At 42.7% G+C, this 21,662-nt stretch overlaps 1 pseudogene; it reads left to right on the top strand.

Moving 5' to 3' along the window:
- Positions 1-454: 454 nt before the first annotated feature.
- Positions 455-21,662, top strand: part of LOC110542864 (baculoviral IAP repeat-containing protein 1a-like) — a 36,836-nt pseudogene continuing 15,628 nt past the window's right edge.

The following is a 21,662-nucleotide window of genomic DNA, read 5'->3' as shown; positions in this document are numbered from 1 at the left end:
ACAAATGGGGAATATTTTCATTTGGGTTACTCTAAAAAAAACCCCAATTTTCAGAATTATTTTACTAGATACAAGATGGAGATAAGATAGACCAAAAAATGGGCTTTGTTTCTTGATTGCTGGAGAAATCACATATCATGTTTGAAATTTTTTTCAAACCTCTATCTTCAAAGTTTTTGAAAGGGTTGGCTTGGGTGAGTGTTTGGAATTAACTTTATATGTGGCTTTGTAGAACAGGAGGTTCAGTGGGAACTTGAAATAATCACTGACCAACAGATTATGATGGAACCACACAAGCTCAGTTTCACTTACATATGACCACGAGTGGAGGCCATGCCTGTCCCCCAGGATGACCACTGGGGTGCTGGACTTGGATGTCGTTGAGATGCCTGACCAGGCTTTTCCCTTGGGAAATCAGTTTTTGGTTTGTAAGCAGACTTTAATTTCTGTTACAGAGATACATGGAATTCTGATATGTGAAACCTCATTGCAGGAAACCACGTGAGAAGAAGCAGGACCCTGACCTTACTGAAGGTAAAAGGAGCCCAGATGACCATTAGCAAGGCCAGTGCCTGACAGACACCCAAACCCTTAAGAGGATGCATGTGTTTGACTCAGCAATTCTTATTTCAGGAATTTACTCTGAGAAAATGTTTAAACTTGAGGAAAGGTTTTGTTTTTAGCATCTTGAACCCATCTTTGTTTATGAAGAGAAAATGGCAGTGGCATAAATGCTCCATTGTAGGGGAGTGATTAGCCATTCAGAAGTCAATGAACTAAACAACATACAAGCAACAAAAGCTCAAAGCAGTGCAGGTAAAAGAGATTGCCTTGCAAGCCTGAGTTCAATCCCTGGGTTCCACTGTGGAGGGAAAAACCAGCCTCACAGACACACTGTGGCCTGGGGTGCCCACACTCACAAATCACAAACACTCACACACAACCTATTAGGGGGAAATCAAGGTTTCCTTCTTGGGTTCTTGGTCTTGTTAATTTAAAAAAAAAAAGTTGAGATCAGAAGGAAGCTCAGGGATCATTTTATTAGAGTTTCAGAGAAAAATGATGAGGCAGGCAAGGTATAAATCACAGCAGCTTCCAGAAGGAGAGACATGGAGAAGAGGAGAGAAAGTTACGCCTTTGAGTTAGGACCCAAGGACACAGGCAAATTCAGCAGTGGATTTCAACAAGCAATGTGTGGGTTGGGAGTGGAGGTCTTCAGAGAAATGGAGTCTAGTGTGTCAGGAGCCCTTGGTCAGTATTAAAAAAAAAAAAGAAATAGGAAAAAGGGAAAAGTTACAGGCTTAAGGAATTTTATTTATTCATCATTTATTTTGGGTGTAGGTGTGTTTTGTTTGCATGCATGTCTGTGCAACCAAGGTACATGCCTGGTGTCCATGGAGGCCAGAAGAGGGTGCTAGATCTGGTGCCAGGCCAGAAGAGGGTACTAGATCTCTCTGAAACTGGAGTAGAGACCATTGTGGGCTGCGACTTGGGTTTACTGGGAATGGAACCCAGGTCCTCTGGAAGAGCATCCAGTGTTTGTAACCCTGGACCCCCTAAGCTACAGTTTCCCTGTTAGAACTAAGAAAATTGGGCAGGTTTAGCAGTGCTGAGGGGTGAAAGCTCTGTAAATACAAACATTATCCTCTGAGGAAATAATTATGCCTCCCAACTTAGCATATCTTCTGGTGAGTCAGATTTCCTGTGGAATGGTCTCTTGGCTGGATGACTGGCAAGTGACATTATCTGTAACATTCTAATCTTATCTAAGTTCTCAGATAGAACTCAGATAGAAATCCTGTTTGCTCAAGCCTTGACTGCAGGGCTGTCTCTAGTAGCTAGGAAACCAATAAATACACAGTGGGAAAATGAGAATCGTTTACTCTTGCAGGAAACCCAGAGACTTGTGTCTCTGTCTACTATTACCCTGCTATGTCCCTGTACTGCCCATGGCTGTGCTGGCTGAGGCAGCTCAGAGGTGGGGTACTTTCCTGGTATACAAAAGGTCCTGGACTCACTGCTTAACACCCACCCTGGACTACTGAAGGGACTAAGGACTTGGTTAGTTCAAGTGTGTTAGGCAAAATAGAGGACCTGGGCTCGATCCCTAACAGCCACCCCAGTATATTGCAGGTATATGTACATTTATGCATATGTCTATGTCTGTCTATATCTATGTCTATGTCTCTGTCTCTATGTCTGTATCTATGTCTATGTCTTTGTATGTCCATGTCTATATCTATATAGGCTAATGGGACAATGCAACATTTTAACTTAGAGAAAAATAATTGATAAGATAAATTATGTAGCAACTATAATAATAATTATGTTCTACTAATATAATAATAGAATAGGGAATAGTGTAGAGGAGGAGGTTCCAAAGATTAATACGAAAGACAGCGACAGTGGAAGACTGGAAGTCCTTCCTGACCTGGGCTTCATTTCAACCAAAGGAGCATGCTGAAGAAGAGCTAGCTTTGTGAGAACACTGGGAGAGGAAAATATTATGTGAAGTGTCATGCAGAGCTGTCCCTTTCCTCTCTTGAGTCTGGGTCACAGTCCAGGCAGCATTCTTAGCTGATTAGAATGTCTCCTTTAATAAACTATCTCCTTGCCTGTAAGCATCCCTGTGCTTCATACAACCCACTGTAAAGACATATAAGATCTTGGGAAGCGCAGTGGCTGCCTGCCAGAGTAAAATCCTCCCTTGCATCTGGAGTTTGTAAGCAAGGGTGAGTAAAACCACTGAACTGGACCACCCATGGGTAAAAAAAAGTTTGTTTGGGAAATTAAAGTGCCAGGTGTTCACTTGTAGGCCAGGGAACAGTGGCACAGAAAAAGCCATGTCAATCTTAAGGGAATAGGGAGGAGAGGTGTGGCTCAAAACAGCCTGAGAGTTAGTGCAGGCTTTGGTGTTCCATTAACAGGAACTAGATGTCTGTGTCCCAGGTAGGTGACTGTTAGGGACAGCTGGATAAAGGAAGTGGTGATTTTCCTGGTAAACAGAAAGGTGCCTTTGAGGTTCCTGAGGGATGCTGAATTTACCCTCTGGTTTACTCAATAAACTTCTGTTTCCCTGGCCAGAGTCCTGCCTGAGATAGGACATGGTTATTGGCACTACCACTGTGGGGGCCACTGTGGACCTAACACAGCTTACACACAGAGCACTACCTCTGAAAAGTGAACAGAAGAGAAGGGTTTTAAAGAAAAGGGTGATTTTAACACATTTTCTCTACGAGGCTATGGGATTTCGTGTATATTTTTCTCTAACATGCATGGCAAATATGTGCCCACATCACAACAATGGGGCCATTATTCACATGTGGGACAGGTCTTGGTGATACAAACTGTGTAGCATCATGTAGGCTGATGTGGTCTGTCTGTTTTTAAGCTCTTGGCCTTTAATTCAAACAACTGAAAACAAAGGCTCTAAGATTTTCAAAAGAAGCAAATAAGTTCATCTGGAGCAAAGTGAAGCTACAGATTAGAGCAGGATACACTGTCAAGATGGACAAATGGCTGTGTGAATCAGAGTTCTGACACACCCTGATTATTGATTGGGCTTTCACTCATGGGGTTGAGGAAATGAGGGGTCGAGTTACAAGAAAGGAGACAGGTACTTTGTTTTGTCTGACAGGCTGAATTTAACCAAGCCTTTAGTCCCTGAGCATGTCCTTCACAGAACACATCTGACTTTCTTCATATGCATATGTAGTTATGCAAAAGATAAGATGCTCAATAGGGAACTTTCTATAAACGTGAGAAAGTAGTTTTACTTTCCTGCATATGCACCTCAAACCAGTGAGCAGGTGAGATCAGCCTGTCCATTCTCCCTTCCTAATGCATTGGTGCCACACCTGACTAGAGACTGCCTGCACTTGACTGTCCAAAAGAGGAAAGAAAAAAATCCAAAAGCCCAGAAAGTGGCCCAATGAAAGTGGCAGGGTGTCTGTGGTATATGTAGGTTACTACAAGAAGGAGATGTGCACAACCCAAACCAAAGAGGGTCCCAGGATTAACACCTTCCTGTGGCACCTGCCTCAGCCACAAGTTCTAGACCAGCATGGAATACATAGCATAATTCTATCTCAGAATAACAAAGAAACAAAGGGTGGGCAGAGCCTTTATGGATGGAAACAGGCCTATTTTTCTTTTTCATAGCTGGTCCTCATGGCCTAGTTCACTTGTTTGAGACACAAGTCAACACAGCAATTATTTCTTCTTAGTCCCTTTGTTTTGACATATGGGGCAGGGGCATGAGTGTGTGTATCCCCATGTCCATGTGGAAGTGAGACGACAACTTGTGGGTGTCAGTTCTCTTCTTTCACCATCCTGGGATTAGCTGCAAGTGTTTTTACCCTCTGAGCCACTTCATGGGACCTAAATTCATGTTCTTTATAGCAAAGCATTGCTATCTCCATTATCTGTTTTCCTTTCTCTTTTAGAAGATGGTCGAGCACGGGGAGGCCTCTGAGGAGCCAGTTACTGAGTTTGATTATGATCATCTCCATGAGCTCTCTGCTCTTCTCGGTGTGGATGCAGTGCAGCTGGCCAAGAGCCAAGATGAAGAAGAGCACAAAGCAGGAAGGAAAATGAAGAAAGGTTTTAACTCACAGATGCGCAGTGAAGCCAGGAGATTAAAGACTTTTGTGACCTATGACCCATATAGCTCATGGACACCTCAGGACATGGCAGCTGCTAGGTTTTACCTTACTGAGGTGAAACCTGGGGTGCAGTGCTTTTGCTGTAGCTTAATCCTCTTTCACACCAGCCTCAGGAAATTTCCCATAGAAATCCACAAGAAAGTTCGTCCTGAATGTGAGTTACTGTTGGGCAAAGATGTTGGTAACATTGGCAAGTATGACATAAGGGTGAAGAGTCCAGAGAAGATGCTGAGAGGCAGCAAAGCACAGTACCATAAAGAGGAGGCCAGGCTGGAATCCTTTGAGAAGTGGCTGTTTTATGCCCATGGGACCTCGCCACGTGGACTCTCCGCAGGCGGCTTTGTCATTACAGGTAACTAACGGGGTCCCATTTTGTGAGGTTTTCTGTGGTGGTTAAGGGTTAGGTTCCATTTTGTGGGCAGTAAAATGTTGCTGTTCTTTACATATAGACCTTAAGAGTACCGGCAGTGGGCTTAGTGTGTAGCTGAGTGCTAGATCACCTAGTAGGACCTCCAAAGCCCTGGGGTGTGTCTATGGAGGATGGCCATGGCTGGGATGGGAGGTCGAGACTCAGGAGTGGGTCATATAGGGCAGTGGGATGTGGCCAAGGATTCAGCCAGAGGGGACATGGAAGAGCAAGCATGCTGGGGTCTGTGTTGCTCTGGTTCAGTATGATCAGCTCCAAGACACACCTGGTGCCATCGCTTCCCTGCATCTGTAGGTGAAAGGGACACTGTGCAGTGCTTCTCCTGCGGTGGATGCCTGGGAAACTGGGAAGAAGGAGACAATCCCTGGAAGGAGCATGCCAAGTGGTTCCCCAAGGAAGTGGATCGTATTTCATGATTAAACGTTTTAATGTTTTATAGAGCAAAATAAAACTAGAGATAAAAGAGCCACATTGTTGGGGTATTCCCTTGAGTTCTGATCTTCCTCCTATCCTATACGAGGTCACCCCAGAACTTTTTAAGTGGTCACATAGTGATAAGTTTGAATCACATGAACTTAGCTTTTTCTTCTATTTATAAAGTTATTATTTTTTTGCTGGATTATTGAGTGATTTTATTGGCTTGATCCATAAAGGATATTTTTAATACATTCTTATTTTTTTAATCATCCTTATAACCACTACTTTTTTTTGCCTTTCTTTGTCTAATTTTTATTTTTTATATTAATTACAGTTTATTTACTTTGTATCTCAGCTGTAGCCCCTCCCTCATTCCCTCCCAATCTCACCATCCCTCCCTCCTTTCCTCCCTGTCCCTCTCTAAGTCCATGGTAGGGGAGGTCCTCCTCCCCTTCCATCTGACCCTAGCTTATCAGGTCTCATCAGGACTGGCTGCAATGTCCTCCTCTGTGGCCTAACAAAGCTTCTCCTCCCTGGGTGGGTGGGTGGGGGTTGTCAAAGAGTCAGCCATTGAGTTCATGTCAGAGACAGTCCCTGTTCTCCTTACTAGGGAAACCCACTTGGATGCTAAGCTGCTATGGGCTACGTCTGGGCAGGGGTTCTAGGTTATATCCGTGAATGGTCCTTGGTTGCAGAATCAGTCTCAGACAAGGTGACTGTATCCAGATATATTTGGTCCTTATGGTGCTTCCATCCTCTCCAGGTCATACTTACTCCCTCTTTTTAAATATGATTCCCTGGACTCTGCCCAAGGTTTGGTTATGAGTCTCAGCATCTGCTTTGATATACTGCCAGGTAGAGTCTTTCAGACGTCCTCTATGGTATGCTCCTGTCCTGTTTCTTGTTTTCTCCTACTTCCAATGTCCATCCGATTTGTCTTTCTAAGTGAGGTTTGATCATCTTACCCCGGAACCTCCTTCTTGTTGAACTTCTTTAGGTGTACAGATTTTAGTAGGTTTGTCCTATCTTATAGGCTTAGTATCCACTTATAAGTGAGTATATACCGTTTGTGTCTTTCTGCTTCTGGGATACCTAACTCAGGATGATCTTTTCTAGATCCCACTATTTGTCTGCAAATTTCATGATTTCCTTGTTTTTAATTGCTGAGTAGTGTTCCATTGTGTAAATGTACCACAATTTCTGTATCCATTCCTCTGTTGAGGGACATCTGGGTTGTTTCCAGGTTCTGGCTATTATGAATAAAGCTGCTACAAACATGGTTGAGCAAATGTCCTTGTTGTGTATTTGAGCATCTTTGGATATATGCCAGGAGTGGTATAGCTGGATCTTGAGGAAGCACTATTCCTAATTGTCTGAGAAAGCACCAGATTGATTTCTGAAGTGGTTGTACAAGTTACATTCCCACCAGCAATGGAAGAGGGTTCCTCTTTCTCCACATCCTCTCTACCATGTGTTGTCACTTGAGATTTTTATCTTAGCCATTCTGATGGGTGTTAGGTGAAATCTCAGGGTTGTTTTGATTTGCATATCCCTGATGGCCAAGGAAGTTGAGTGTTACTTTAGGTGTTTCTCTGCCATTCTATAGTCCTCTACACAGAATTCTCTCTTTAGCTCTTTTTTGTTTACTTGATTTGTTGATTTTTAACTTCTTTATTTCTTTATATATTCTGGATATTGGTCCTCTGTCAGATATAGGGATGGTGAAGATCCTTTCCCAGTCTGTAGGCTGTCATTTTGTTTCTGATGACAGTGTCCTTTGTTCTACAGAAGATTTTCAGTTTGATGAGATCCCATTTATTGATTGTTGCTCTTAGAGCCTGTGCTGTTGATGTTCTGTTCAGGACATCTGTGTTCTCTGACAATGAGTTCTAGGCTCTTCCCCACTTTTTCTTCTCACCAATTTAGTGTGTCTGGTTTTATATTGAGGTCTTTGATCCACTTGGACTTTAGTGTTGTGCAGGGTGATAAACATGGATCTATTTTCATTTTTCTGCATGTAGACATCCAGTTGGACCAGCACCATTTGTTGAAGATGCTGTTTGTAGTACAGCTTGAGATCAGGGGTGGACATACCTCTAGATGATCTGTTGTTGTACAGGATCATTTTGGAGATTCTGGGTTTTTTGTTTTTCATAGGAAGTGGAGAATTTTTCTTTCAAGGTCTGTAAAGAATTATGTTGGTGTTTAGATAGGAATTGCATTGAATCTGTATATTGCTTTTGGCAGGTTGGCCATTTTTACTATGTTAATCCTACCGATCCATGAGCATGCGAGATCTTTCCATCTTCTGATATCCTCTTCAATTTCTTTCTTCAGAGATTTGAAGTTTTTTTCAAAGAGGTCTTTCACTTGCTTGGTTAGAATCACACTGAGGTACTTTTATATTTTTAGTGGCTATTGTGAAGGGTGTTGTTTCCCTAGTTTCTTTCTTGGCCCTTTTATCTTTGTTATACAGGAGCGGTTCTGAGTTTTTGAGTTAATTTTGTATCCAGTCACTTTGATGAAGGTGTTTGTCAGTTGAAGGAGTTCTCTGGTTGAACTTTTAGGGTCACTCATGTATACTATCATATCATCTGTGAATAGTAATACTTTGTCTTCTTCCTTTCTGATTTGGATCCCCTTGATCTCTTTTATTTGTCTTATTGCTCTAGCTAGGACTTCAAGTATAATGTTGAAGCGATATGGAGAGAGTGGGCAGCCTTGCCTTGGCCCTGATTTCAGTGGGATTGATTTAAGTTTCTCTCTGTTTAGTTTGATGTTGGCTGTAGGCTTGCTCTATATTGCCTTTATTTTGTTTAAGTATGTACCTTGTATCCCTGGTCTCTCCAAGACTTTAATCATGAATGGTTTTTTGATTTTATCAAATACTTTTTCAACATCTAAGGCAATGATCATATGGTTTTTCTCATTCAGTTTGTTTATATTGTGGATTACAGTGATGGATTTCTGTATATTGAATCACCCTTGCATGCCTGGGATGAAGCCTACTTGGTCATGGTGGATGATATTTTTTTGTGTTCTTGGATTCAGTTTGCAAGTAATTTATTGAGTAGTTTTACATCAATGTTCACAAGAGAGATAGGTCTGAAGTTCTCTTTTTTTGTTGGGTCTTTGTGTGGTTTAGGTATCAAGGTGACTGTGGCTTCATAGAATGAGTTTGGTAATGTTCCTTCTGTTTCTATTTTGTCAAATAGTTTGAAGAGAATTGGAGTTAGCTCTTCCCTGAAGGTCTGGTAGAATTCTGCACTGAAACCATCTGGCCCTGCCTTTTTTTTGGAAGGAAGACTGTTGATGACTGCTTCTGTTTCCTTGGGGCATAGAGGACTTTTCAATCTTTCTGCCTGATTTCTATTTAACTTTGGTAAGTGCAATCTATCAAGAAAATTGTCCATTTCATTTAGATTTTCAAGTTTTGTTGCATATAGGCTTTTGTAGTCAGACCTAATGATTGTTTGGGTTTCTTCAGTGCCTGTTCTTATGTCCCTCTTTTAGGTTCTCTATGCCTTTTAGTTAGTTTGGCTAAGGGCTTGTCTATCTTGTTGGTCTTCTCAAAGAACCTGCTCTTGGTTTCATTGATTCTTTGAATTGTTTTATTTGTTTCTAATTTATTGATTTCTGACCTGAGCTTGAATATTTCCAGCTGTCTACTACTCTGGTGTGTTTGCTTCTTTTTTTTTTTTCCTAGGGCTTTCAGGTGAGCTATTAAGTTGCTTGTATAGGATGTTTCAAATTTCTTCTTGCAGGCACATAGTGCTATGAGCTTTCCTCTCGGCACTGCTTTCATTGTGTCCCATAAGTTTGGATATGTTGTACCTTCATTTTTATTGAATTCTAGGAAGTCTTTAATTTCTTTCTTTATTTCTTCCCTGACCCAGCTGTCATTGAGTAGGGAGTTGTTCAGTTTTCATGAATGTGTAGGCTTTTTGCTATTTCTGTTGTTGTTGAGGTCCATCTTTATTCCATGGTGATCAGACAGGATACAAGAGATTATTTCAATCTTCTTGTATCTGCTGAGGCTTGCTTTGTGACCAACTATATGGTCTATTTTGGAGAAGGTTCCATGAGGTGTTCAAAGAAGGTATACTCTTTTGAATTTGAGTGAAAAGTTCTGTAGACATCTATTAGGTCCATTTGATTTAGGAGCTCTGTAGGTGCCCTTATTTCCCTGTTTAGCTTCTGTGTGGATGATCTGTCCCTTGGTGAGAATGGAGTGTTGAAGTCTCCACTATTAAGGTGTTGGGATGGATGAATGATTTTAGCTTTAATAATGTTTCATTTACAAATGTAGGTGGTCTTGTAGTTAGGGCATAGAAGTTCAAAATTGTGATGTACTCCTGGTGGAATTTTCCTTTGATGAAAATGAAGTACCCCTCCTCATCTTTTTTGATTATTTTTGGTTGAAAGTCTATTTTATTAGATATTAGGATATTAGTTACCCCCAGCTTGTTTTCTGGGTCCATTTGCTTGAAAAACATTTTTCTAGCACTTTACTCTGAGGTAGTGTTTATCTCTGTTGCAGAGGTGTGTTTCTTGGATGCAGCAGAAGGTTGTATCCTGTTTCTGCAACCATCCTGTTAGTCTGTGTCTTTTTATTGAAGATTTGAGTCCATTGATGTTGATGGATAATAGTGACCAATGACTGTTAGTTCCTTTTATTGTGGAATTGGTGGTCTTACTGTGATTCTTTGCTTGTTTTCTTGTAATTTTTGTTGGGAAATTATCTGTATCCTCTGTTTTCTTGGTTGTAGTGTTTTCATTGGATTGGAGTTTTCCTTCTAATATCTTCTGTAGGGCTGGCTTCCTGTGTAGATATTGCTTAAATTTTGTTTTGTCATGGAATGGTTTGTTTTCTCTGTCTATGTTGATTGAAAGCTTTGCTGGGTATAGTAGTCTGGGTTGGCATCTGTGGTCCCATAAAGTCTGCATGACATCTGCCCAGGCCCTTCTGGCTTTCATAGTTTCTGATAAGAAGTCTTGTGTGTTTCTGATAGGTCTACCTTTATATGTTACTTGGCCTTTTTCCCTTGCTGCTTTTAATATATTTTCTTTGTTCTGTAGATTCAGTGTTCTGACTATGATGTGACATGAGCAGTTTCTTTTCTGGTCTAGTCTATTTGGTGTTCTATAGGCCTCTTATATGTTTCTGGACATCTCTTTTTTTAAGTTGGGAAATTTTTCTTCTATGATTTTCTTGAAGATATTTTCTGGACCTTGGAGCCTGGTATGGACTTTTTTGTCTGTTCCTATTATTCTTTGATTTCGCCCCTCTTCACAAGAAAATCATAACAATCAAAAAACTAGTATGACCAAAAAAAAAAAAGGAGTGTGTTTTGTGTTGGCAAGTATTCCTGGGCATAGGCCTGCCCTGAAGTGTGTGGTTATACCCAGGGACACTGCACTGGAGACTGATTGTCCCCTCATCAGCAGGGATCAGTTGGAAATAGCTTCTTGGTTAGGGTCCTTGTGTCCACTTTCCCTGCTCAGTGCTGGGTCTCCATCTGGCTGGGACCTACTCAGGTCTTGTGTTTGCAAGTATTCTTCCTGACAATATTAGTGACGTATAAAGTCCAATAATTTGAGAGGTTTCATCAAAAGGTCTTTGCAGTGTAGAACATCTCTGTTTATAGAGTTTTTTTTAATAAAGAAAATTTTCTTTTATTTAAATTCATTTACATTACATCATAAGGGTGACCCTTCCCATCTCTCCTCCCAATCTCCTCTTCCCCTCCTTTCTTCTTCCACTCTCCCTTTTCTTCCAGAAAATGAGAGTCCTCTTCCCTTTTATCAGCCCTCCCCAAGACATCAAGTCACATTAGGACTGAGCATATCCTCATCCACCGAGGCCAGGAAACGCAGTCCTGCCACGGGGAGCTGATCCAAACCAGGCGATAGAGTCTATATTAGAAGTTGTCTCTGTGTGTGTGTGTGTTTTATTGATTCTAATTCTGTTTTTATGCCTTGCACCATTTCCTTTATCTTTTTGAAGGTAGATTCCTGTCTCTGTATGATGGCCTCAATTATTTTGGTTTGTTTCCTCTCTATATTCCAGTAACTGTGCCAATACTTGTGCCTCTTTTTGTTTGGCTATATTTGACTGTGTTAGAAGTTTTCTCTCTCTGTGTGTGTGTGTTTTATTGATTCTAATTCTGTTTTTATGCCTTGCACCATTTCCTTCATCTTTTTGGATGTAGATTCCTGTCTCTGTATGATGGCTTCTATTTTTTTGTTCATTTTCTCTCTATATTCCAGTAATTGTGCCTCTTTTTCTTTGGCTCTATTTGACTATGTTTCTTTGAGAGCTTTGGTCATTTCCTCTTTATTTGCCTCCACTTGTGCGGCCAATTCTTTGAGAAATGTGTTCATTTCCTCTTTAACTGTCTCTATTTGTATGGTATTTCTCTGAGAGATCTGTTTGTTTCCTCTTTATGTGCCTCTAATAACTGGATAAGCATAGCTTTACAGTCATTTTCCTGTGTCTTAGATGGATTGGATAGCCATTGATTTGGGGGGTTGCTGGTGAAGCCCTAACATCCTGATTTTTGTTGGATGTGTTCTTTCTCCGACCTCTGGCCATTTGCTTATCTGTAACTGTCACTGTTTTTTCCTGGATTCTGCAATTCAGACTATACAGTCTGTCTCTGGAGTCTGGAGAATTCTTCAGGAAGATGAGAGAGGTCCAGTGGTTTCAGCATGTGCATTGGTGTTTCAGCTGTACCTGTAGGAGGAAAGTCCGAGGGTGCAGCAGGACAAGTTTGGGCAAGTGTGTGCATTTGCACATGGGTGGAAGTGTACCTTGAGGGACAGGGTGGTAGATAATGTAGAAGCCTTGAGTGTGTGGGAGGGGTGCTGCCTTGCAGGCACCAAAGGGTTTGCAGGCACTGAAAGTGTCACACACGATGGTGATAATTGCTTATGTAAATTCCCTGAGTACCTCAGTGGCCTACAGGCTACTGGTATCTGGCTCAGTCTGAGCTCCAGATGTTATTTGCCTGAACTCCACTGGTGGACCCCGCAGAGCAGGGGCTTCAATGTCCCAAGAATCCCTCTGTTTCCCATAGTGGATGGATGGGTGGGAGGGATCTGATGACCAGCTGCTATCTTAGAAGGACCCTGGATCTGGGACTCTGCAGGGACTTGAGGGCACACTCTCTCTCTAGCAGGTCAATTCGGCAAGCACCTTGGTACCCCTGCTCTTTACTCCCAGGTTTGAACCTGCTGAGTCAAACATGGGAGGATGAGCTCCGTCAGCTCAGTGGTGCTGCAACCATTGAACTAGGGAGTCCAGCCGTAGCCTCAGAATGGGAGGCTGGTCCAGGTGCCTGCTGGGAAGTCTTGGGGGACCACAACAGTGGTCCACAGACCTAGGTGGCCTGGCACCTGGTGTACCTGGTTCTTTTGGTGGCTCTATGGCCGGTTATCTGCCACTGAGGTATTGGGCTGCCCATACAGTCACTGGCTAGCTGGCCCTGCAGAGTCTGTACAGCTGCTTGCAGACCCAGGACCTGGGACCAGGAAGGATGGTACCTTGGATCTGGGACTCAGAACGTGGGTATGGCTGGCAGCTGGGTGGCTGAGGAGCTAGGAGCTGTGCCTCTGCTGTCTCAGTCCCCAGGCAGAGTTCTGTGCTGAGAGTCTCTGGCACTGTGGGCCAACTCTGAGGGGAGGGAGGCCCGAAAAACAGAAGTGCAAGGGGTTCAAAAGTTCAATTCTCTCGGTCCCCAGAGAAGTCCTTGGGTGACCTGAATCTAAAGGTCTCAACTCATGTGATGCCCCCTCTTGTTCAGGAAGCCTCAATGGCGATTTTCAGGATTTAGCTGCCCCTCCACTCACCAATTTTGGAGTTTCAGGTCCTCAGCCTCTCAGATACTATGCTGCTGGTCACCGCCATCTTGGATCCCCCTTGGGGTTTTGGGTTTTGTCAAAGGCATTTTCACCATCTAATGAGATGATCATGAGGTTTTTTTTTTTTTTCCTTCAGTTTTTTTATATGGTGGATTATGTTGATGGATTTTCATATGTTGAACCATCCCTGAATTTCTGGTATGAAGTCTGCTTGGTCATGGTGGATGATATTTTTGATGTGTTTTTTGATTCAGTTTAAGTATTTTATTAAGTATTTTTGAATCAATGTTCATAAAGGAGATTGATCTGAAATTCTCTGTTGGGTCTTTGTGTGGTTTCAGTATCAGGGTAACTGTGGCCTCATAGAATGAGTTTGGCAATGTTCTTTCTGTTTCTATTTTGTGAAGTAGTTTGAGGAGTATTGGTATTAGTTCTTCTTTGCAAGTCTGGTAGAATTTTGTGCTAAAACCATCTGGGCCAGGGCTCTTTTTGGTTGGGAGGCTTTTGATGATTGCTTCTATTTCCTTAGTGGTTATAGGTCTATTTAATTTGTTAACCTGATCTTGAGTTTACTTTGGTAAGTGGTATCTATCAAGAAAATCATCCATTTCATTTAGATTTTCTAATTTTGTGGCATACAGGTTTGGAAGTATGATCTAACGATTCTTTGGATTTCCTCGGTATCTGTTGTTATATCCCCTTTTTTATTTCTGATTTTATTAATTTGGATAATCTCCTTCTGTCTTTTAGTTAGTTTGGCTAAGGGTTTGTCTATCTTGTTGATTTTCTCAAAGAATCAGCTCTTGGTTTTGTTGATTTTCTGTATTGTTCTGTTTGTTTCTAGGTTATTGATTTCATCCCTGAGTTGGATTATTTCCTGATGCCTACTCCTCTTGGGTGTGTTTGCTTCCATTTTTCTAGAGCCTTCAAGTTAGCTATTAAGTTGCTAGTATAAGCTCTCTACATTTCTTTATGAAGGCACATAGTGCTATGAACTTTCCTCTTAGTACTTCTTTCATTGTGTCCCATAAGTTTAGGTATGTTATCCTTTAGTTTTCATTGAATTCTGGAAAGCTTTTAATTTCTTTATTTCCTCCATGACCCAGTAGTCATTAGCTAGAAAGTTGTTCAATTTTCATGAGTTTTTAGGCATTCTATTGTTTCTGTTATTGTTGAAGTCTAGCTTTAATCCATGGTAGTCTGATAGAATACAAGTTGTCATTTCAATTTTCTTATATTTGTTGAGGCTTGCTTTGTATCTGAGTATGTGGTCAGTTTTGAAGAAGATTCCAAGAGGTCCTGAGAAGAAGGCATATTCTTTTGTGTTTGAGTGAAATGTTCTCTGGATCTCTGTTAAGTCCAATTGACTCATAACATCAATTAGCTTCATTATTTCTCTGTTTATTTGCTGCCTCAATGATCTGTCTTTGGTGAGAGAGATGTGTTGAAGTCCTCCCACTGTTAATGTGAGGGGTTCAACGTGTGATTTAAGCTTTAGTAATGTTTCTTTTATGACTGCAGGTGCTCTTGCATTTTGGGCATATATGTTCAGAAATGAAATATAATCTTGGTTGATTTTTCCTTGGATGAGTATGAAGTGCCCTTTCTCATCTCTTTTAATTAATTTTGGATGAAAGTCTATTTTGTTAGATATTAGAATAGCCACTCCAGCTTGCTTCTGTGACCATTTATTTGGAAAACCTTTTTCCAGCCCTTTATTCTGAGGTAATGTCTATCATTGTTGCTGAGGTGTGTTTCTTGTTAGCAACTGAATTGATGGGTCCTGTTTACACATCCATTCTGTTAGCGTGTGTGTGTGTGTGTGTGTGTGTGTGTGTGTGTGTGTGTGTGTTTAACAGGGAGTTGAGGCCATTGATGTTGAGAGAGATTGATGACCACTGGTTGTTGATTCCCATTATTTTGATGGTGGTGGTGGTTTTGGTGGTGGGTGGTGTTTGTGGTGCTGTGTGTGTGTGTGTGTGTGTGTGTGTGTGTGTGTGTATGTGCCCCTTCCCTGTTTTGGTTTATTGTTGTGGGGTTATTTGTTTCCTGTGTTTATCTGGGTGTGATTAGCCTGCTGGGGTTGCAGTTTTCCCTCTGTAGTTTTCCTTCTGTAGGGCTGGGTTTGTGGTTAGATATTGTTTAAAATTGTTTTTGTCATAGAATATCTTGCTTTCTCCCTCTATGGTGATTAACGTTTTGCTGGACATATTAGTCATAGCAGACATATGTGGTGTCTTAGTGTCTGTAAGATAGCTGCTCAAGCCCTTCTCTCTTTTAGAGTTTCTGGTGAAAAGTCAGATTTACTTCTGATAGGTCTGCCTTTTTATGTGACTTGGCCTTTTTACCTTTCAGCTTTCAACATTCTATTTTGTGCTGTACATTTAGTGTTTTGATTATTATGTGATGGGAGATTTTTTTTTCTGGCCCAATCTATTTGGTGTTCTGTAGGCTTGTGTATTTATAGGCACCTCTTTCTTTAGGTTGGGGAAGTTTTCTTCTATGATTTTGTTGAAAATATTTTCTGGGCCAGGGAGCTTGGAGTCTTCTCCTTCAATTTCTATTATTCTTAGGATTGGTCTTTTGCTATTGTCTCAGATTTCACAGATGTTTTGTTTCAGGAATGTTTTATATTTAACATTTTCTTTGGCTGATGAATCAATTTCTTCAATAGTATCTTCTACAGCTGAGATTCTCTCTTCCATCTCTTGTATTCTGTTGGTGATGCTTTTCTCTGTAGTTTCTGTTCTCTTCCCTAGATTTTCCATCTTCAGGATTGCCTCAGATTGTGTTTTCTTTATGGCTTCTATTTACCTTTTTAGGTCTTGAACAATTTTATTCTTTTCTTTCTCCCATTTGTCTGTTTTTTTTTTTTTCTGTGTTTCTTTGAGGGATTTATTCAATTCCTTTACCTGTTTAATTGTATTTTCCTGAATTTCTTTGAGGGATTTATTTACTTCTTTTAAGGCCTTAATCATTTGTTTTCACAACCTCAGATTTAAGATTGTTTTCTTGTGCTTCTGGTGTGATAGTATCCCCAGGACTTGCTGTGGTAGGATAGTTGGGTTTGGGTGATTCACGTGGCCCTGGGATTTGTTGCTTGTGTTCTTGCACTGATTCTTAGTCATTTGGTTGACTTTGGTATTAGCAGGCCTGGTGGTCTCTGATGGTAGCAGGTCTCTGGAGTTATAGGTGGAAATCTTGGTCCCAGATGGCCTCAGTCTTCTGGTTTTCCTACTCCTCCCTGATCCATGCGGGTCTGTTACTCCCTGATCCTCGATGCTGCTCTCTGATCAATGCTGATCTCCAAGGCCACAGATCGGAGTGTTCCTGGGAAATGGCACAGGCCCAGGGAACTGAGGTTTAGGGCTCACAGGGAAGTGGAGCTCAAGCACTCTGGGCTGACCTCAACATTATTGCTGGCAGGCTCTGGCAGGCCAGTGGATGGGGAAGGGTGTGGGAGGTTTCACCTGCTACTCTCTGATCTGTGGTGGTCTCTAGGGCTGCTGATTGGTGCGGATCTGTGTGAGATGATGTATCATTCCCTGATTGGCTGCTCACCCATGGTGTGAGATGACATATCATCCCCTGATTGGCTGCTCACTCATCACCCCATATGACGCCCCGGGCTGGGCTTGTGACTTGGCGCGCTATTGTCGAACGGTCATGTTCTCTAGGACATGTTTACCAGTTTTGAGGGCGGAAGCCAGTGCCATGGCGACCAAACCCCAGCTCTCCACATCTCCCCCTTTTTTATTTTGTTTGAACAGTAAGCTTCCTACTGTCAATACAGCATTATGCCAGAAAGCCAACATCTGAGCCTGGTGGAAGGCAATGCTTCAGCTGTTGACCGTCATTGGAGCAACCTCCTCACTGTGAGGCTGTCCTGTCCTAGGTCGGTGAAGACTTAATTGCACTCTTGTGTCACTGACTTTCCAGATCATTTGGCAAGAGAAAAATTGTGATTTACACCCATCCCCGTGCAATGGGAAACAGATCCCCAGGGAGTGAAAGGGCTGTAAATCCAGATTGTAGCATGTGCCTGCAAAGACAGAGGCAACCTTGTCAAACATTAATTTTTCAGCATGGATAACCAAATATTGGGGGAGGTGGCTTGCTCCAGAGCGGCTAGCGCCTGTGCGATCACCACCTTGTCACATTTTTGTTGGGTTTTGAGTTTGCAGAACAACCAGAGGACAAATATTAAACCACAGCACAGGGCAGCGCCAAACATCCCAACACCCACCCATTCCTTAAAATAAGAAAAGGCGGAAGAAACCCAGGATAATAAGCCATCTGTGAGCGATAAATCCACTCGAGTAGAATTAATGGTCACCACTGCCTCCCTTAGCTCTTCAAGCATTTCTTCAAATCCTTCTGACCAATTTCCTGCAAGATATAGGGACAATTTCCTGGACAAATTAGCGGCTCAGGTAAGATCTTCATATTGTACACTGGTAATACAGAGTGCTCCTATTTTTCTTTCACACCCTAATTGAGCCAATTGAGATAAAATATCTATTCTTTCTTCCACAAGATCCAGAAGCTGGTTAAGAACCATCAATCTGCCTTTTAATTGTGCGCTAGCAGATGCATGAAGGTTTATGGCTTCAGCCACACCTGCCGACAATTGATTTACTATCAAATAAGGCAGGCCTAAATCTTTACTGGACAAGAAAAAATTATGAATTATGTATGACCAGCATAGGCTTCGGGAATGCAGACAAAATGGCCCAACGTTGTACCCCCACAATACTAGGAACCTGATTTAGAAGGATCCAAGCAAGAACTGGAATTAGTTGTAGGTATATTCGTTGAAAGATCTTCTTCAGCTGCCGCGAGCTTTCGCGTGAGGCGCTCCAGTACCCAGAATGGATTGTTTTCTTCCAGTAACAATCCACTGAGTCAGGCAGTAACAGCACACACCTTTAATCCCAACACTCAGGGAGGCAGAGGAAGATGGATCATTACGAGTTCAAGGCCAGCCTGGTCTACAAGCAAGGCTACACAGAGAAACCACCCTGTCTCAGGGAGAAATATAAAATATGCCTTGAGGGCAGGAACAAAGCACCTGGAGCTGTCCTGTAAAATCTTGATCTAATACTCCAGGATGGACCATAAGTCCTTTTAGAGTGAGAGAGGAGCGACCCAAAATAAGACCGACACTTCCTTCAGGCAGGGGGCCTTCAAACTCCACTGGGATAGGTCGCACCCCCATGTGTGGCATTAATAAGAATTGGGAGGTAGAACGGAGGTCCAACCCTGCTGATCCTCTTGTTGTTCTACAGCTGGATAAACCCTCCTGTTGCCTACCTGTGTCCCATATCTTTTGGGGCCCTGAGACCTGGGGCCCTGATGCCCATTTTTTGGAACATTTTTATCCCTCTCTTCAGAGGGGTTGTCATGCTGTATAAGTTTTCCCTGAATATCTGACTGAGCGGCATTCATTAGCCCAGTGATTGCCTTTTCTACACTTAGGGCAAAGTCCAGGAACTTTCTTTTGCGCAGACATACGGCAGTCTCTTTTTAAATGACCCATTTTGCTGCAATTAAAACAAACTTTATTGTTTCCAGAACTTGGGCAGTTCTTGCTTTGTAATATGGCTGCCGCAAGGCCAGCGTTGGTAAGCGGGCCTCCGAGTCCTCGGCAAACTTTTATCCAATCTGTTAGTCCTTTGCTCTTTCTAGGGATAATGACTGCCTTGCATTCTGGTGAAGTATTCTCATACAACAGTTGCTCTATCATTGGTCGGACCCTTTCCGGGTCTCCAAATATTCTGCCTGCTGCGTCTGTCATTCTGGCCACAAATTCTGGGAATGACTCCTGAGGACCCTGGATAATTTTTGTTAAATGGCTTTCAGTCCCACCCTTCTTTGAAAGGGCCTTCCATGCTTTAATTGCAGTGGCAGAAATCTGGCCGTACACTCCCCAATCATAATTTGTCTGTCGCTAAACATGTGCACCTTATCCTGTTAGTAAGTCAAAGGTCCAATTTTGTTGATTGTCCTCTGCATTAACATTAGCCCTAGCCTGGGACTGACAGGCATCATGCCATAAAGCTTTCCATTACAAAAACACTCCCATATTGGGGAGGGCAGCTTTTACTACAGTCTGCCAATCATTTGGGGTCATTGCTGTAGAGCCCAGCCTCTCAAGCTGCATGATTGTAAAATTAGCATCCACCCTGTACTTGTTAATTGATTCTGCCAGTTCTTTGACTAGGGGGTAGTCTATAGGCACGTAGACACGGCCTCCCTCCACGTCTTCGAATACTGGAAAAATCTGAAAAATTTTATGTCTATCTTTTGTTGAAAAGAAGGAGTCAGGGCAGTACCTCCCGATGTAGGGAGGAGGAGGAGCACTAGGGACAACAGGAGCGGCCGACCGAGAAAGTACACGCTTCCTGTTTCTCAGTAGTGGCCGCTCATCCAGGTGGTATCGTTCTTCCTCATAGCAGGCTGCTTCCTCCTCTAGATCTGACTCCTCGGAGGGACTTAACTCCTCCGACTCAGAATTGCCAATTTCTAAAGCCTCTAGTTCTTTTGTCGGATAGAGAGGCTCCTTTTTAGATTTTTTTCTTCTCCTTATCATGTTTCTCTCCCAGGGTGTCCTTTCCCTTGCCTTTCACTCCCGCGGCTTTACCGTCCATGGAAGGGTCTTTATCCTTAGGGACATCTTTAGAGACATCCTTTTCCTTTTTTGTAAGAGCTCTTAACCTTTTATCCCATTCTGTTTCTGACATGCTGTCTTGTATCTCCTCCAACACTTCCTGACCAGCCTTAATAGAGGAACGACAGTTTTCATCTTCCAAGCAAGATTTAACCAAAAGCCACAGTGATCTAGTACCTGCTCTTAGCTTTTTGTTAATCTCTTCCCTTTCGAGATCGCCCTCAAGCTTGTACAAAACCAAAAGAAAAAGGATGAGGGCAACAGTCACAACAGGGAAAGCAATAAGGGCTCCTGCTAGCTGAGGTGAAAGATGAGATAAATCAAGACCAAACATACCTCTCAGAACTTACCTCGATGCTGCAGTTCTGAATTTTCCCCGCGAACTGGGGGTCTCCTCAGCACCAGCAATGGCAGGCTCCCGGCGTCCCGGGTTTCGGCACCAGATATTGCGACCCGCATAATCGTCTCGCCAGCAAGAACGCACGCGGACAACAGGATCCTTCTGCAGCAAGCTTTATTACAATGAAAAGAGGAAGACCCTGAGCCCCTAAGTGGCGCTGTTTATATAAGCCCTGCTTGCACCAGGGTTGTGTGAGATGACGTATCATTCCCTGATTGGCTGCTCACCCATCTTGTGATATGACATATCATCCCCTGATTGGCTGCTCACCCATCACCCCATACGACGCCCCAGGCGGGGCTCGTGACTTGGCGCGCTATTGCCTAACGGTAATGCGCTCTAGGACTTGTTTACCAGTTTTGAGGGTGGAAGCCAGCGCCATGGCGACCAAACCCCAGCTCTCCACACGGGTCCTGGGAAATGGTACAGCTCCGGGAACTCAGAGTATATTTTAATTATATTTTTAATTATAGATGTGAATTTCTTCAAAGTAAGAAATCATCAGGGAAATTGCCCAGTATATTCAAAGCTACGAGGGATTTGTTCATGTAACGGTAATTTACAAGGGCCATTTCTAATAGCATATGTTTGTTACCTAATAATATGTGATTCATCAGGGTGATGTTCATTTTTGTTTGTTTGTTTGTTTGTTTTCCCAAATACTCTATGTTTTTCTTCCTTTCTCTTGTCTTCTCCTGCCTCTTCTGTGCACAGAGGAAACAAAACTCTTGTCTTGTGAAGCTGGAACCACTTAGACAGTTTCCAGGCGGCTTTGGGTTGCTTCTGCTGCCTCCTTCATCTTCCCTCTGAGTGAGGCCACTCGCTACTCTAGCTACCTCCTGCCACCTCCATCTGGATGTCTGACTCAATCTTCTGACCTAGTACATGGCAGAGGCAGGGCACTCAAAGGTGGCTCCTGAACCTGGTTATTTACACCCTTAAATTAGTAAGGACTTCCTAGTGGCAAGCAGTGGGAGCCCACCTCAAACTGAAGCCAAAGGAGACTGTATTGTCTGACTGACTGAGAGGCAGCATCTGCAGAGGGCATGGGCTGACAGTTGGGGTGCAGTTTTCTCAGAGGGAGAGCTGCTTGGTTGGAGAGCATGGCTCCTTTCCCATGTCTCAGTTCCTCATGAGTCCAAATACACCTCTGTGTGTAACTGCAGTTCTGTGGTTGCACAGGGTGTATGGTAAGAGTGACCCTGAGAAGCTTCCATTTCA

The sequence above is a fragment of the Meriones unguiculatus genome, chromosome 6, assembly GCF_030254825.1.
Source record: "Meriones unguiculatus strain TT.TT164.6M chromosome 6, Bangor_MerUng_6.1, whole genome shotgun sequence".
In the NCBI taxonomy this organism is placed as follows: Eukaryota; Metazoa; Chordata; class Mammalia; order Rodentia; family Muridae; genus Meriones; species Meriones unguiculatus.
This window is presented reverse-complemented; position numbering and strand designations above follow the sequence as displayed.